The sequence below is a fragment of the Pinus tabuliformis genome, chromosome 2_1 (assembly GCF_031772625.1).
Source record: "Pinus tabuliformis cultivar Carrire ecotype Pingquan chromosome 2_1, CPIR1, whole genome shotgun sequence".
Taxonomy (NCBI): Eukaryota; Viridiplantae; Streptophyta; class Pinopsida; order Pinales; family Pinaceae; genus Pinus; species Pinus tabuliformis.
Window position 1 is genome coordinate 401,955,219 of NC_142299.1, and position 14,099 is coordinate 401,969,317.

Sequence of the window (14,099 nt, forward strand, 5' to 3'; positions counted from 1 at the left end):
TGGAATGTGATGCCTCAGGAAATGGAATTGGTGAAGTTTTAATGCAAGAATAAAGAGTCGCTGCTTTTGAAATTCATCCAATCAAAGGAAAGTATTTGCACAAAGTTATTTATGAGAAGGAAATGTGGGCAATACTACATGCACTAAAGAAATGGCGACATTACCTAATGGGAAGACACTTCAAGGTAAAAACAGATCATGATAGTCTTAAATACTTTTTAGAACAAAGATTATCTTTAGAAGAGCAGCAAAAATGGGTCACAAAGATGTTGGGTTATGATTTTGAAATCATCTACAAAAAAGGGAAGAAAAATGTTGTTGCAGATGCACTCTCAAGAAAAGATGAGGATGTGGAAGCATTTCTTTGTGTCATTTCTATTATCCAACCAAATTTGATAAACAAAGCAAGGGATGCATGGAAGAATGATGAAGAAGTGTGGGAACTCATTCAAAATTTGCAGCAAGATCCCAATACATCTAATACATTTAGCCAGAAAAATGATTCGTTATGGTACAAATATCACTTATACCTCTGTAAGAATTCCCAACTCAAAAAAAATATTCTTATGGAATTGCACACCTATCCCTTAGGAGGGCATTCAGGATTTTTAAAAACTTATCACACGGTTAAGAAGGAATTTTTTTGGGATGGCCTTAAATCTGATATTCAAAATTTTGTGGTGGAATATTTGGTTTGCCAACAAAATAAAGTTGAGACAATTAAGACCCCAGGTCTATTACAACATCTATCCATTCCAAGTCAACTTTGGGAGGAGGTTTCAATGGATTTTATCATCCGTTTACACAAGTCCGAAGGAAAGAGTGTCGTCATGGTGGTAGTTGATACAATTACCAAGTATGAACACTTTTGTGCATTATATCATCCATTTAGAGCCAGTACAGTTGCTACTACGTTTATGGAAACAATTCCAAAGTTACATGGAAATCCAAAGATTATTGTAAGCGATAGAGATCCTATTTTCACTGGAAATTTTTGGACATAATTATTTTCTTGTCTCAGTACTCAATTAACTCATAGCTCATCTTATCATCCTCAATTTGATGGGAAAACTGAGATAGTGAACAAATGTTTGGAAGGATATCTTCATTTCTTTGTATCTGATAAACATACACAATGGGCCAAATAGTTGCCTCTGGCTAAATGGTGGTATAACACTTCCTTCCATACTACGCAAAAATGACCCCATTTATGGCACTTTATGGATATCATCCACCATCCATCACATCATGTTGAAGAGAAAATTATAAGGTTCAAGTAGTGGAATATGACATCGAGCATTAACCAAAAGTTCTCCAACTCTTAAAGGATAACTTGACTTTGGCACAAAATAGAATGAAACAGTAGGAAGATCAACATCATAGTGAAAGAAGTTTTGATGTAGGTAATTGGGTATTTCTACAACTACCAAAATACAAACAAATGTCCCTAAAGAAAGCTAAGAACGATAATAAATTATCACCAAAGTATTATGGTTCGAACAAGGTGTTGCAAAAGATTCGTACTATGGCATACAAATTGGAACCTCCTACATCTTCCTGAGTGCACCCAGTTTTCAATGTTTCCTGATTAAAGAAGGTTATAGGTGACAAGCTCCCAATTCAAAAAATATTGCCAGAACTTGATGAGGAAGGAAAAATCATATTGGAACGTGAAGCAGTCATTGAAACAAGAACACAAAAGCTACAAAATTGATCAATTTCAAATTATCTCATCAAGTGGAATAACTTACCCGTTGAAGATTCCACATGGGAGGATGAGAATTTTATAAAGAAGCATCCATAACTACTCAAGCATTGAGGACAACATTTTTTTTTAAGGAGAGGGGCATGCTAGGTCCCTATAATACTAGTGTATTCCCTTATTATTATTGTCATTGTAGCCCCTTATTGTTATTGTTGTGCCCATGTTGTCCCCATATTGTCATTATTGTGCCCCATAAAAGGCACCTATTGTTATTGTTGAGCCCTTACATTATTATTATTATGTCAGCTCTGATTATATTGTGACCACTTAGACTCCTATATATAGAAAGGAGGTTGTGTCAATTGTATCATCCAAGAATTGTTCATTTGTGAAATGTAAAGTAGGTTTACCCCTCGAAGAGGCTGATTTTGAAGTCGTTGATCTATCTTTTCTTCTATTTTGTGAGCTTGTTTCATAACACTTCTTGGCTATTATCAATCTTGAGAATTCAGATAAGAGAAACTGGATTTCCAATCCATATGTTATAGCATCATATCAATCAACATTTTCATAGTGCAAGGCCTTGACGAACAACTCCATCTCTTCATGAAACGATGAGCTACAATGCTGGCGAGACCAATGATTTATAGACACCTTCATCATTGTCTCTCAAGGTACATAGCCACTCGGGTGTTCTTTGAGTATGACCTTCTAGGACTATTCTTATCTTGGGTTCACAGCCCTTAAAGAATATCGGTCCTCTTGCCTACTCTTATCTTGGATGCCCTAAACATCCTCAAAGAGTATCAGATGCCAGACAATTACATAATCCTCCCATTCTTTCTTCCAAGCGAAGACAAGAATGTTGTGTCTATCTTGTGTCTACATTTCCATTCATGGCCTTCATCTAGACTTACGACTAATAGTTCTGGTCTAGTGCATGATACATGAAATGGAAAACACAATTGTCACTCCTTTGTAATCAGGGGTCATCCAAAACTCCCTCTTGATCAGGGACCTATCAGAGCTCCCTCTTAACTAGGGACTCTTTCATTCATCAACAACTTCTTTTTCATAGGTCCTTCAGCTGCTTGATCTTCTTTATTTCTTTGATGTCATGAAGTCTTTGTTCGAACTTCTTCTAAGCAGGTCACCATACATTGATCACTTTCCTTCCTGATTTTTCAGATCGCTGCTTCCTTCGTGGAAAGTGGCTTTCTTGTCATACATCAGGTTTTCTTATCATCTAGCTAATCCTTTGTCATTTGTCCATGCTTTAGAATACTCTTCTCATGGATTCTTTGTTGTACTTTCTTGTTTACATGCTTCAACCTAGTATCCTTTCATGACTTCATCCTGATATTGCTACAACATTAAGTTTTGTTGGATAGCTTTCTTCATCATGACATCCTTGTAGAGCAGAATCAGTTATCTGCATCTTTCATATCTCCAAGGCCTTTATAGATGTTAAGGATCCTTCCTTCCTTTGTTAGAGTTGTCTTGCCTTCTTTTGGGAGATATCTTCAATGGTTCTTTGTTAGATAGTGATTCTTTGTGATCATCGTGTTCTTCACATGCTTGATCTATTTCTTCATTTGCATCTTATTGGAAAGATAGGTCAACCACCTTATGCTCCTTGTGTGAGCACTTCTTCATTTCTTGCTTCTCGGACTAGTCAACAATATTATACTCCTTATGTGAGCATATCCTTTTGGTGACCTTCATTGCATTGTAGTACATGCCTTCGAACATGTCCTTGGTGAAAGAGATTCTTTAATACTTGATCATGGTATAGAACTATTCCCACGACTCAATAATATACAAATGATAACATGACTAAACTTTGATGCATACATACCTCATCTTCATTCTCCTTTGATCTTCTTAGCTTCATTTGGTTGTCCTTGGTGTGGCCCTTCTTGCTTCATATTAGCTTGCCTGCATATCATCCTTTTCTTGAATCCCATGAATGGGATTCCCAATGAGACATCTACTTTGGTTCATGAACCTTATTTTGAACATTCCATCATATGATATTAAAGATCCTTGCCTTGCAAATGTTTACTTTTTTTATGATGTAGGTCTTCTAAGATTCTTAATCATGATCAATTTCCTTTTATCATGGATGAGGTCCTATACTAGGTATGCTCCTTCTACATGAATACCTTGAGCTATATCTACCATGCTCCTATATTCTAGAAGATATTTCCAACCATGCATTTTGTTCTCATTATAAATGATACTTATACATGATTATCTATATCTTTATGTAGTTCATGCTTCTAGATTCTAGAATATGTTTCTATCCATGAAATTTTTATTTTATTCCTACATGCTCCTATCCTACTCAAAACCTTGAAAGAAGACTTTAAGTAAAGAGTTTGACTTAGTCATAGTAGATATCTGAAGGATCTTCCTTCTTTTTCTTCTTTGCTTCTTCTTTCACCTCTTGAGTCATGTGATATTCTTCCCTCTTTATTTTTTTGTTGTTGTCCTTCTTAAGCTTAGGACAATTCCTTTGTAGTGTCCATATTCTTGGTATCCATAGCATTGGATTTTGGACATATCTTTGATTTTTATTCTTCGTGGGCCAAATTTGCCAAATTTTCCCTTTCTCTTGGCCATGGTAGCAAATGATTACTCCTTTGATCCCACATATTCCTTGGCCTTGAGTCTGGTTTCCTCTGTTTTGCATAGAGACGACATTTCACTTAGTGTGGTAGCTTCCTTCTTGGCATATATGCTAGATGTGAAGTTGCCCCAATCCTCAGGTACAACATTGAGTACTATAGTTGTCATTTCTTTATCGGGCATGACTTGCCCTAGCTCTTGAAGTTGATCTCTCATCTCAGATATCTTCATGAAGTAGGGAGCTATTCCTTCCTTTGACATCTTCATCTTGTACAATTCATTTCTTAGAGATACCACTTCTCCTGCTGCGGTTACCGAGAATAACTCTACTAGTTTATCATAGATTTCTTTTGATGTTTCAAATTTGGAGACATAAGGAATGAGATAGTCCTTGATAGATTCTATTAGAATCCTTTAAGCTCTTCTCTCATCCTTATTATACTTGGCTAAGGCTTAAGTTTGTTGCTTAGCAGGGATAGTGATATTCCCTTTGACATGTTCTAGGAGTTCATTCTGCCTGAGAAGTAAATCAATCCTCATCTTCCATGCAAGAAAGTTATTGGTACCTACCAATTTGTTTCTTTTCTTGCAAAAAGGCATTGATGTATATTCAGAAGGGGATATATACTTACTTCATAGATTTTGAGATGTAGTAGACTTGCTTTCTCCTTGAAGAATTGATGGCTTTCCTTCCTTAGATCTTGATGTTCTTCAAGTTGCTTTCTCCCAAGTAGGCTTGCTTCAAGTAGACTTGACTGATGGCTTGACTTGAGGTGTATGTACCTTCTTGATCTACTCTTCTTTGTAGGTGCTTTTATGTAAGGCTCTTCTTCTTGCTATGTAGTCTTCCTTGACAAATGATAGATGATAGACCTTCTTGTCCTTGAAGTGATTGAGACTTCTTGGCTTGATGCTTCAACTTTGTAGATGTCCTTCCTTGATGAGTCACCTTATGAGCATTCTTGAGATGCCATTTCTTTGATGTGTCACCTTAACTCTGACACCATGTTGAAGAATCTAGGGAAATTAGGTGTAGATTGATTCTTCGGGACTCGATAACAATTTGTGAAGTCTTTTTACTTTTCTTTTTAGCTTAATATTCTTCTTTTCTTATTAATGCTTGTGCGTGTGCTTCATCAAATTTCTATCAAAACATAAAACAAGAACACAAGATGTTGGCTCTTTTCCAGGGCCAAAACCTCTCTTCTCTTGAGAGGAAAACCCTTCGGTAAGTTTTCTCTTATTGAATCTTCTTCCTTGATCAATGCCAAACCCTAGAGTCTTGACTAGAATATCCTCCAAGCACAATTCAAATCCTTCCTTCTTCCTATACTTTGTTTCGTGACACTTTTTCCTCCTTCTTCTGACACTTTGTTCCCTAGCACTTCGTCCTCCTTCTTCTTTCTGCTACAGGTGATGGACCTTGTTTATGTGAGCTCCTTGATGAGATCCTTCACCAATGATGATACCTTCCTTCCCTCGATCCAAATTAGCTTCTTCTTGAGGTGTAGTGGGAGACTTTATATGGTTGCACTGCAACCCTAATTTCTCGCACATGTGAGAGGTTTATCCTATGTTTGGGTTCCTTTCTTCTTTGCTTGAGAGACTCTCTCCTTTGCTTTCAGTAGGAGGCCTTATAAGCCTAGGTTACTAACCCAAATAATGTGATATTTATAAATGTTTTCTTGCTATTGTAATGACTATAAGCATACTTCTGTTTCTTGCACATGTGACTATTTTCTACGGTAGAAAACAATCCTCTTAACTTCGGCCTAGAATTCACCTTGTCTGTTGCACTAGAGGATCCCTTTCCTATCACTTTTCACCCTTTACACGTTCCTTTTCTTCGCTTATTTCAGAGGTAAATTGCTTGACATTATGAGGGAGTGGACAACCTCTATATATAGAGGATTGTCCCTCCTTTAGGCTGACTTGAAGGCCAACTAGCAGCCTGCAAGTCGACTTGCCATATTTAGTTTGAATTCCTTCTTTGGTGGTGCCACATTCTTGGAGGAGACTTTGAATTTGCTTGGAGGTATTCTCTTGACTCTAATACATATTCATACATGGTGTAACATGTCCTTAATGCCTTCAACATTTCCTTTTGACTATTCGACTCACCTATAGCACTTATAATGTGCTAGACCTATCTAAATGAGCAAGAAACTCATGGATATATATTATAAAAATAATATTTTTTTTCTTGAATAAGTACAAATATCAAAATTACATTTATGAAGACTGAACCTAGTTACATTTCCTTCAACATGCAGAGGTCAGAAGTGACTTCACGAGCAGATAGACAACTTTTAAGGGAGAATGGGACACATTGAGGCTCCTGTACATGAAGCATTTCACCATCCTGGGGATGGAGGACACGATGTCCCATGTCGGGGTAATATGGGTGCTTAATGATGATTGTGGGATGTATTTTGATTTTCGGATAATTTTGGTCCATATGGGAAATAGTTCTTTGGTCTTATAGTTTTCTTTTGTTGATGTCTGTGTTTTCCTATCTTTATTTATTAGCCAAAAAATCTTGTGGGAGTGAGGCCATTGATGTTTTGAAACTATGGTCATCACGATGTCAATTTTCCTTAAACTCATAGAAGTATTGTTGAGTTTAGGCTTCTGTGATCCATATCAATTTATTTAGAAGAGTTTTCGTCGAAAATCACATTATAATTCATTTGTCGACGCATTTCGAACCAACAAGTGTGGTTCATCGTCAGGACAAGTTGAAGAATCAGATCATGGCTGCAGGATAAATAAAGAGAGCAGATAATCCAACTGCTATATTTGACTAGGAACGACTACATTTGACCAAAAAATGGCTACATTAGACTAGGTAACAGGACGGGATCAAGAGAACAAGAAAGGGACACAAAAATAGTTAATTAATTAATTAGTTAGTTTTATTATATTTATTTATTATTTTTAATCTTCAAAAACTAGATAAAGATTTATATTATTATTATTATTATTAGAAATAATAAATGATTAATAACTAGAAAACCTAATTAGTTGGTCAGTTCTATGACTTAATTATAGTTCCAATAAATTTAACTTATATTAAATATGTATCATTTCCTATATGAATAAAAGTCAATGGAAAAATATCACTCTTTTCATTTTTTATTACTTATATTTATTTTATTCTTATATGTTTAACCAAGGTTATATCGGGAATGGTTGGTTTATTTTATTAGAATTATTTTATCTATGATTAGGTATGAAAGATTTTAATTTATTTAAATATTATGTTAAATAATTAAGGCTTAAAAAAATAAAATTATAATAATAATGATGATGATAAATAAATAATAATAAATTTATTTTTTAGAGCCGATTAAAAAAATTTAATTCTTAATCTTTCGTTAGGATAAATAAAATAGAATAAATTAATGAATAAAAATCAAAGAGAAGAAAAGGAATAAAATGCAAAACAAACTAGAGGAAAAGGGGAAAAGGAACCAGAGAAAACAACAATAAAAAGAACAACAAAGGGGGCAGGGGCAGAGGGGAAGGAGGAGGGGGGTGGGGGTGTAGGAAGAAAGGGCAGGGATCCAATAGCTGCTAATTTTCTAGCCATCATCCATATTGAGATTATTCGGTCTTTTTTCGATTTCTAAGGTCTCCCTAGTCTTCTGATCATGAAAAGGTGCAATCGTGGTAATAACACTGGCCTCCTCAATAAATATGTGATGTTTAGTCTTTTTGTGTGTTCTTCCAGGGCAGAAGACCGGGTCCTCCAATGTTTTATGTCAGCTGAGTGCTCATGAATCCTCTGGTTAATAGAGCAACTAGTCTCACCAAGATAGGGCGTCCCATAAGAACACATAATAAGATAGACACCTTTCATGTCCTTGGGGTTGACAAGCTCTTTTATCGATCTAAGGGAGCTACAGATTGTGTTAAGGGGTCTAAAGGTTGAGAGAACATTATGCTTCCTCAGAATCCTCACTATCTTATCAGTAGTCCCTTCGATGAAAGCGAGATGAACCGTTGAGACTTGATCTTTAGGGTCTTTCTTAACCAAGGGATATTTGTTGGCTTTAAGGAAAGCTTACTAACCTTGGTGCCTACTATAACCATTATTAACAAAAACGTTAAGGAGATGGGCATTTTATTTATCAAGATTCTTATTATCAGAGATTCTCAGTGCACGAGTAACTATCGTGTTGAGAACACCCATCTTTTGAGCAGGGAGATGATGGGATTTGGCATACAGATACTGCTCAATGTGAGCTTTTTTTCGAAACGCTTGGTGTGAGAAAGAACTGTCATCATTCTTCGAAATGAGAACATAAAGGAAAGGTAGGCACCCATCAATTTCCTGCTCCATAGTGAACTTTATGGAGGAGGATTGATTGTTAAGATGCTGGAAGAAAATATCCAACTCTTCTTGGCCATGCGACCAAATGACACCAGTATCATCCACAAATATTTTCCAAATCTTGGGCAAGAGAGGAGTCGAGGCCAAAGACTTGGATTCAAAGTCTTACATAAAAATATTAGCAATAATCAGGGACATGGGGGAGCCCATGGAAACCCTGCAAGTTTGTTCATAGAATTCACCTTCGTATCTGAAAAAGGTAGAAGTGAGAAAGATATCAACTAATTGAGCAGTGTCAAGGTTAGTGAGGTTGTTTATGACCTCAACGGCCTCCTTTATAGGGATGCAAGTGTAGAGGGAGACCACATCAAAACTCACAAGAATGTCCCCAGGGTCAAACTTTATTCCTTTAAGCTCCTCGACGAATGACGAATAGTCTTTGACGAAAGACTTAGTGAGGCCAACCAGGGGTCTCAGCTTCACGGAAAGGTATTTTGCTAGGAGGTAGGTTGGACCACCAATAGTATTGACAATGGGCCTAAGGGGAGCTCCCTCCTTGTGGATCTTTGGAAGCCCATAGATCCTCAGAGTGATGGGGTTACTCTTAATAAGTTTATGGAAAAAAGAGCCCATAGAGTTACTAGACTTGATAGCTAGAGCGACAGTTCTGGAAACCTTTTTCAGGGGATTCTTGATAATTTTTTTATAACTGCCACTATTATATAGATGATCCAACATCTTCTAGCGATAATCATCCTTGTCAAGGATGATAGCAGCCCCTCCTTTGTCGGCATTGAAACATGTCTTCCATATTGGTTTGGAGAGTGCCTCTAAGAGCAATAGTAATTTAACACATCAAAAAATTTGAATTTGAGAATATCTTGTTTTACTATGTTCTTAACCATTAGACCTACAAAATTTTTATACAAAAAATTTGTGACTTCAAAAATATGATGTAGATATTATACATGGCGGATAAACTTTTTTGTTATAATTTACATATCAATAGTTAAATATCATCATAGATCTTTCTTAATTTTAGATTGAGAAGGCTCAAAAATACAAAATCTAAGCACAAATATATTAATACTTAAATTATTAGGTATATAAGATGGACCAAAAGATATCAAGGCATAAACCTATTTATGGTTAAATAATAAGGGTTGAAATGGATATGAATTTACTTGAAAAAATGAGAATTGAATTTGATATGTAAATCTTATCTCTTGAGAAGAAGCAGAGCATGGATGAGTTAAAGTTGTCAAGGGTACAAGGAGCTAGCATTTCCTAGTCGTGGTCGCTCCTTGCTTGTTGCATATTTGAGTGACGATTTTTTGCATATCTTGGGTTTATAGTGGATGTATGTAGAGATCTTTGTGGTAGATCATGAGTTTATGTTATTGATTCAAGGTTTTTTTCTGTTGCCCCAACATTCTATTGTCTTGGTTCGTCTATTCTCTCATAAAGTTATGTTGATTTCATTGCTTGTACAATGGGTGGTCTTTCCAACCTTGGCATGGATGGTCATGGTTATCTACCATGTGGTATACTTGTAGAAAGGACAGATAAAATCCCTTCTCTTGATTTGGGGTTTGTTTCCTCTTTGATGAAGCAAGTCAATGCCCTTAAGGAATGAGGTTTGATTGGTAAGTCCACCAAACTTTTCCCTAGTTATAGCTCTATTTTAGAATGGATCTCTAACAATTGGGTGGATAATGAGCCCATTTATTCTTCACATTGTGGAAATGGATATTTTTCTTTTGTTTTTGAATGCAAAGATGATAGGGATCTAATCTACAAATTGGGCCCTATTTCATGGTCTCAAAGGGAATGTTTCGCACCCACTAGACTCTTGAGTAAGTTCCTACGAAGGAAATCTCTTTTGTGCATCTATGGATTAGATTGTCATATCTTCCCCTTTTTTGCTATAGTGATGGTATTTTCAAAAGCATAGGTAACAAATTGGTTACTACGTTACAAGTTCTAAGAACAAGTACAATAACTTTTCATGTGCTGTAGTTTGTGTTGAAATGGATTTTTCAAAGGCACTCCCTAAGGAAATTCAATTTGAATTCAAGGGCTAGTCCCATATTTAGGCTTTGGGTTATGAACAAGTTCCTTTTAAATGTTGTTTTTTCCATGATTAACCCGGATTATTTAAGGCCAGATAATCTAGGTTATTTAAGGCAGATCAAAGATAGTTGGAAATAATATGAGGGTTGGAAATGTATTTTTCTTGTTGCATTTTCAACAGTATAGTCCCAAAGAAGTTTTATAAGGTTAGATAAATTGCACAAGAAAAAATCAAGCATATTAACGAAAAATTGACAAGGCAAATAATCTACATAATCTTGTAACTTTTGAGAAGTAGCAATTATTTAGCTTGAATGTGTTTTTCCGGTCCTTAATTCCATAACAATTAGGTTGGAGCATAAATCCAAGATATTTAAAACCGCCATCTAATGCAGTGCAGATAACACCAAAAATATGAGAAATCTCCAATACCTGATGCATCATCTAGGTAAGCAAAAATCATAAGAGATTTAGTATTATTCATAGGGAGTCTAAAGGTCTACCCAAAGAAAAACCAGAAAATGAAAACAAATTTCCCAATAGTCAATTTGCTGCCTAATAGAGAAGCCACCCCAATTGAGCTCCACCTTTGCACAAAGGCCAACAACGAAGTCCACCTCCACCAAAATCCATGTGATACGTTTATCTCTCTGTAATAGGCTTTCTTCCTCCGAGAAAGAAAATTTACCAATGGAATTGTCGATCATCATTAGTGATTCACGTGACCAGAATACGAGGGGTAAACCAAGGAGTTTAGCCCAAACCAATTTATTTCATGGCAATTCCAAGTATGGATCAAATCCCACATGCCAGTGATGTAAAGAGAGGAAACCACGACCATGAACCCAATACAATCCCAAAATCTTTGCAACATCGTCATCATTAATAAAATGGAAGAAAAACCATTGATTGTATAAAATGTTGAAAAGAGGAGAGTACTTAAGAATAGGGTACCAATGTCCTTTAACCCAGGATTTCATCTAAGAGACATCCATTAGCAGATAAGACAACTTACCCACTAAATCTTGTTGTTGTAATCCTAACACTCGTTCCCAAAAAACATCGAAACCAAAAATGAGTTTTCTGATAATCTGAATCATCCTTAAATGCCTATCCATGTTCAGCGAAAGTGCCCCCATCGCTCCTCTCATGAAGCACACCTCTCTTGTTGGCCTCCATCGCCCTAAATCCCCTCAATTGTTATCGGCATCCATCGCTCTACTTCGTGAAGAACCCATCAATAGCATAAAGACGAACCCTTAATCCTTTACCTTTACCTTTTTTACTAGCGTCTCGTATTGAAAATTTTAAGATGAAAATAAATTTTAGACAAAATGTTTATTTTGTCTTAAAATTCCCCTCCATGTAGTATTGTTGAATGCAATGATAGACAAGTTGTCTCTAATCATATCATCAGAGATCGAAGGGACAAAAGAGGAATTGATGTTCGGGAAATGGTAAGTGAAATAGCGGCCTTGTTATAGGCGCGAGACAATAGTAGCTTGCAAGCTGGTCGACTTAGAGCACACTATGAGAGTCAATTTTGTAGTTGTAAGATAATATTGTCTTAGTTGTTAATTGTCTTAAATGGGTTTCGTCTTAAGTGGTCATTGTCTTAAATATAAGTCTTTGCCTTAAAATATTCTTGTCTCAAACTGTTTTGTCTTAAATATAAAGTTTTGTCTTAAAATAATTGTCTTAAACTATTTTTATCTTAAATATCAAGTTTTATTTTAAAATATTTTTGTCTCAAATTGTTTTTGTCTTAAATATAAAGTTTTGTCTTCAAATATTTTGTCTAACACTATTTTTGTCTTAAATATAAAGTTTTGTCTTAAAATATTTTTGTCTCAAAGTGTTTTTGTCTTAAAATGTTTTTTCCTTACAATATTTTTGTCTTAAACTGTTTTTGTCTTAAATATAAAATTTTATCTTATCTTAAATTTTGCATTTAAGACAATTTAATTCATATTAAATTTTAATATAAAACAACTTTTTAAAATAAAAAATTTCCTTTATCTTAAAAAAGAAATCTTTAAAATACCCTTTACTGTAATAGTATTTGATTTTTTAAATCTTTTCCAATACTTCACTGCCAGAACCTTATAAGCATCCTAACTTTCTCACCACATTAACTACAAGAACGTATTATTGTTCATCAAATATCGTTAAACACCCAATTTTGTTAAGAATTTTATGAACTTTCTACAAGAACATATTAATATTCATCAACCACCCAATTTTATTAACTTAAAAGAGAATATTACATAAACTGGTATTACGTAATAAATAAGAAGGAGGCGCAGGCGCAATACAGAGAGAAAATTTCTTTCAAGCAAACCGCAGAAGAAAATAAGAGTGGAGCCACTGGCCCAGAACTAGCCCTGCATTGTCTTTATTAATAGGAGGTGCGAGGATGACTAAATTTCCAGGCTTCATCTGGTGCCGCTAGGAAGGAAAGATAAAAAAAATTGGACAAGTAGAATTTTAAATTCAGCCACTAAAGAAATGTGATGTCGGGAGAGAATTGCAGCATCCGCATCCAGACTTGGGTGTACTTATCTGTGTAGTCAACTGAATGGGAATCATGAGGGGTACATATGATTGGGAGTTCAGCACCATGGAATATTCGGACTATACTAGTTCCAAAATTTCCATAGAACTCAAGAGCAGCTGAGGACAACTATAATCTAATATTTATATTATATAATATGTTTTAAATATTTATATTATATAATATGCTTTAAATTAGAATAGATAGACATCAAACCAATTATTATTTAATTTTATTAATTAATATTTTATTACACATTTTAAAAAGCAGTTGTGAATATTTTAATGAGTGTGAAGAAATGTTTGACTAAATCTGATTGTAGCCACACCAGGTCATATCTTTACCACCATGAAGTAGGTGAGCTTGAGCACAGAAAATAAATTAAATAATCGATTAAAATTATATATATATATATATATATATATATATATATATATAATATTAATTAAAAATAGTAATTATAAAAATAAAATATAACATTTTAATTAAAGTTTAGAGTGAAATAGCTCATGAATACATAGGATTAATAAAAAGAGAATTTCTTTTAGAAGGATCCATCTCTTATGTTTTTTTTCTTTAATTTTGTTTAGCATAAATTTGTAACCTTTCTATAATTAAAGGAAGTTTGTTAATTATTAATTTATAATTATATGTTTTAACATTTTTTTAGTTTATAGTTTATTTATTTTCTTTTTTTTAATGATAATTATTGAATTCTAAGAAGTGGATTAATGTATATTACGATTTTATTATATTGTTATCATTATTCATTAAAAGAACTTTATGAATTTGTGAATCTT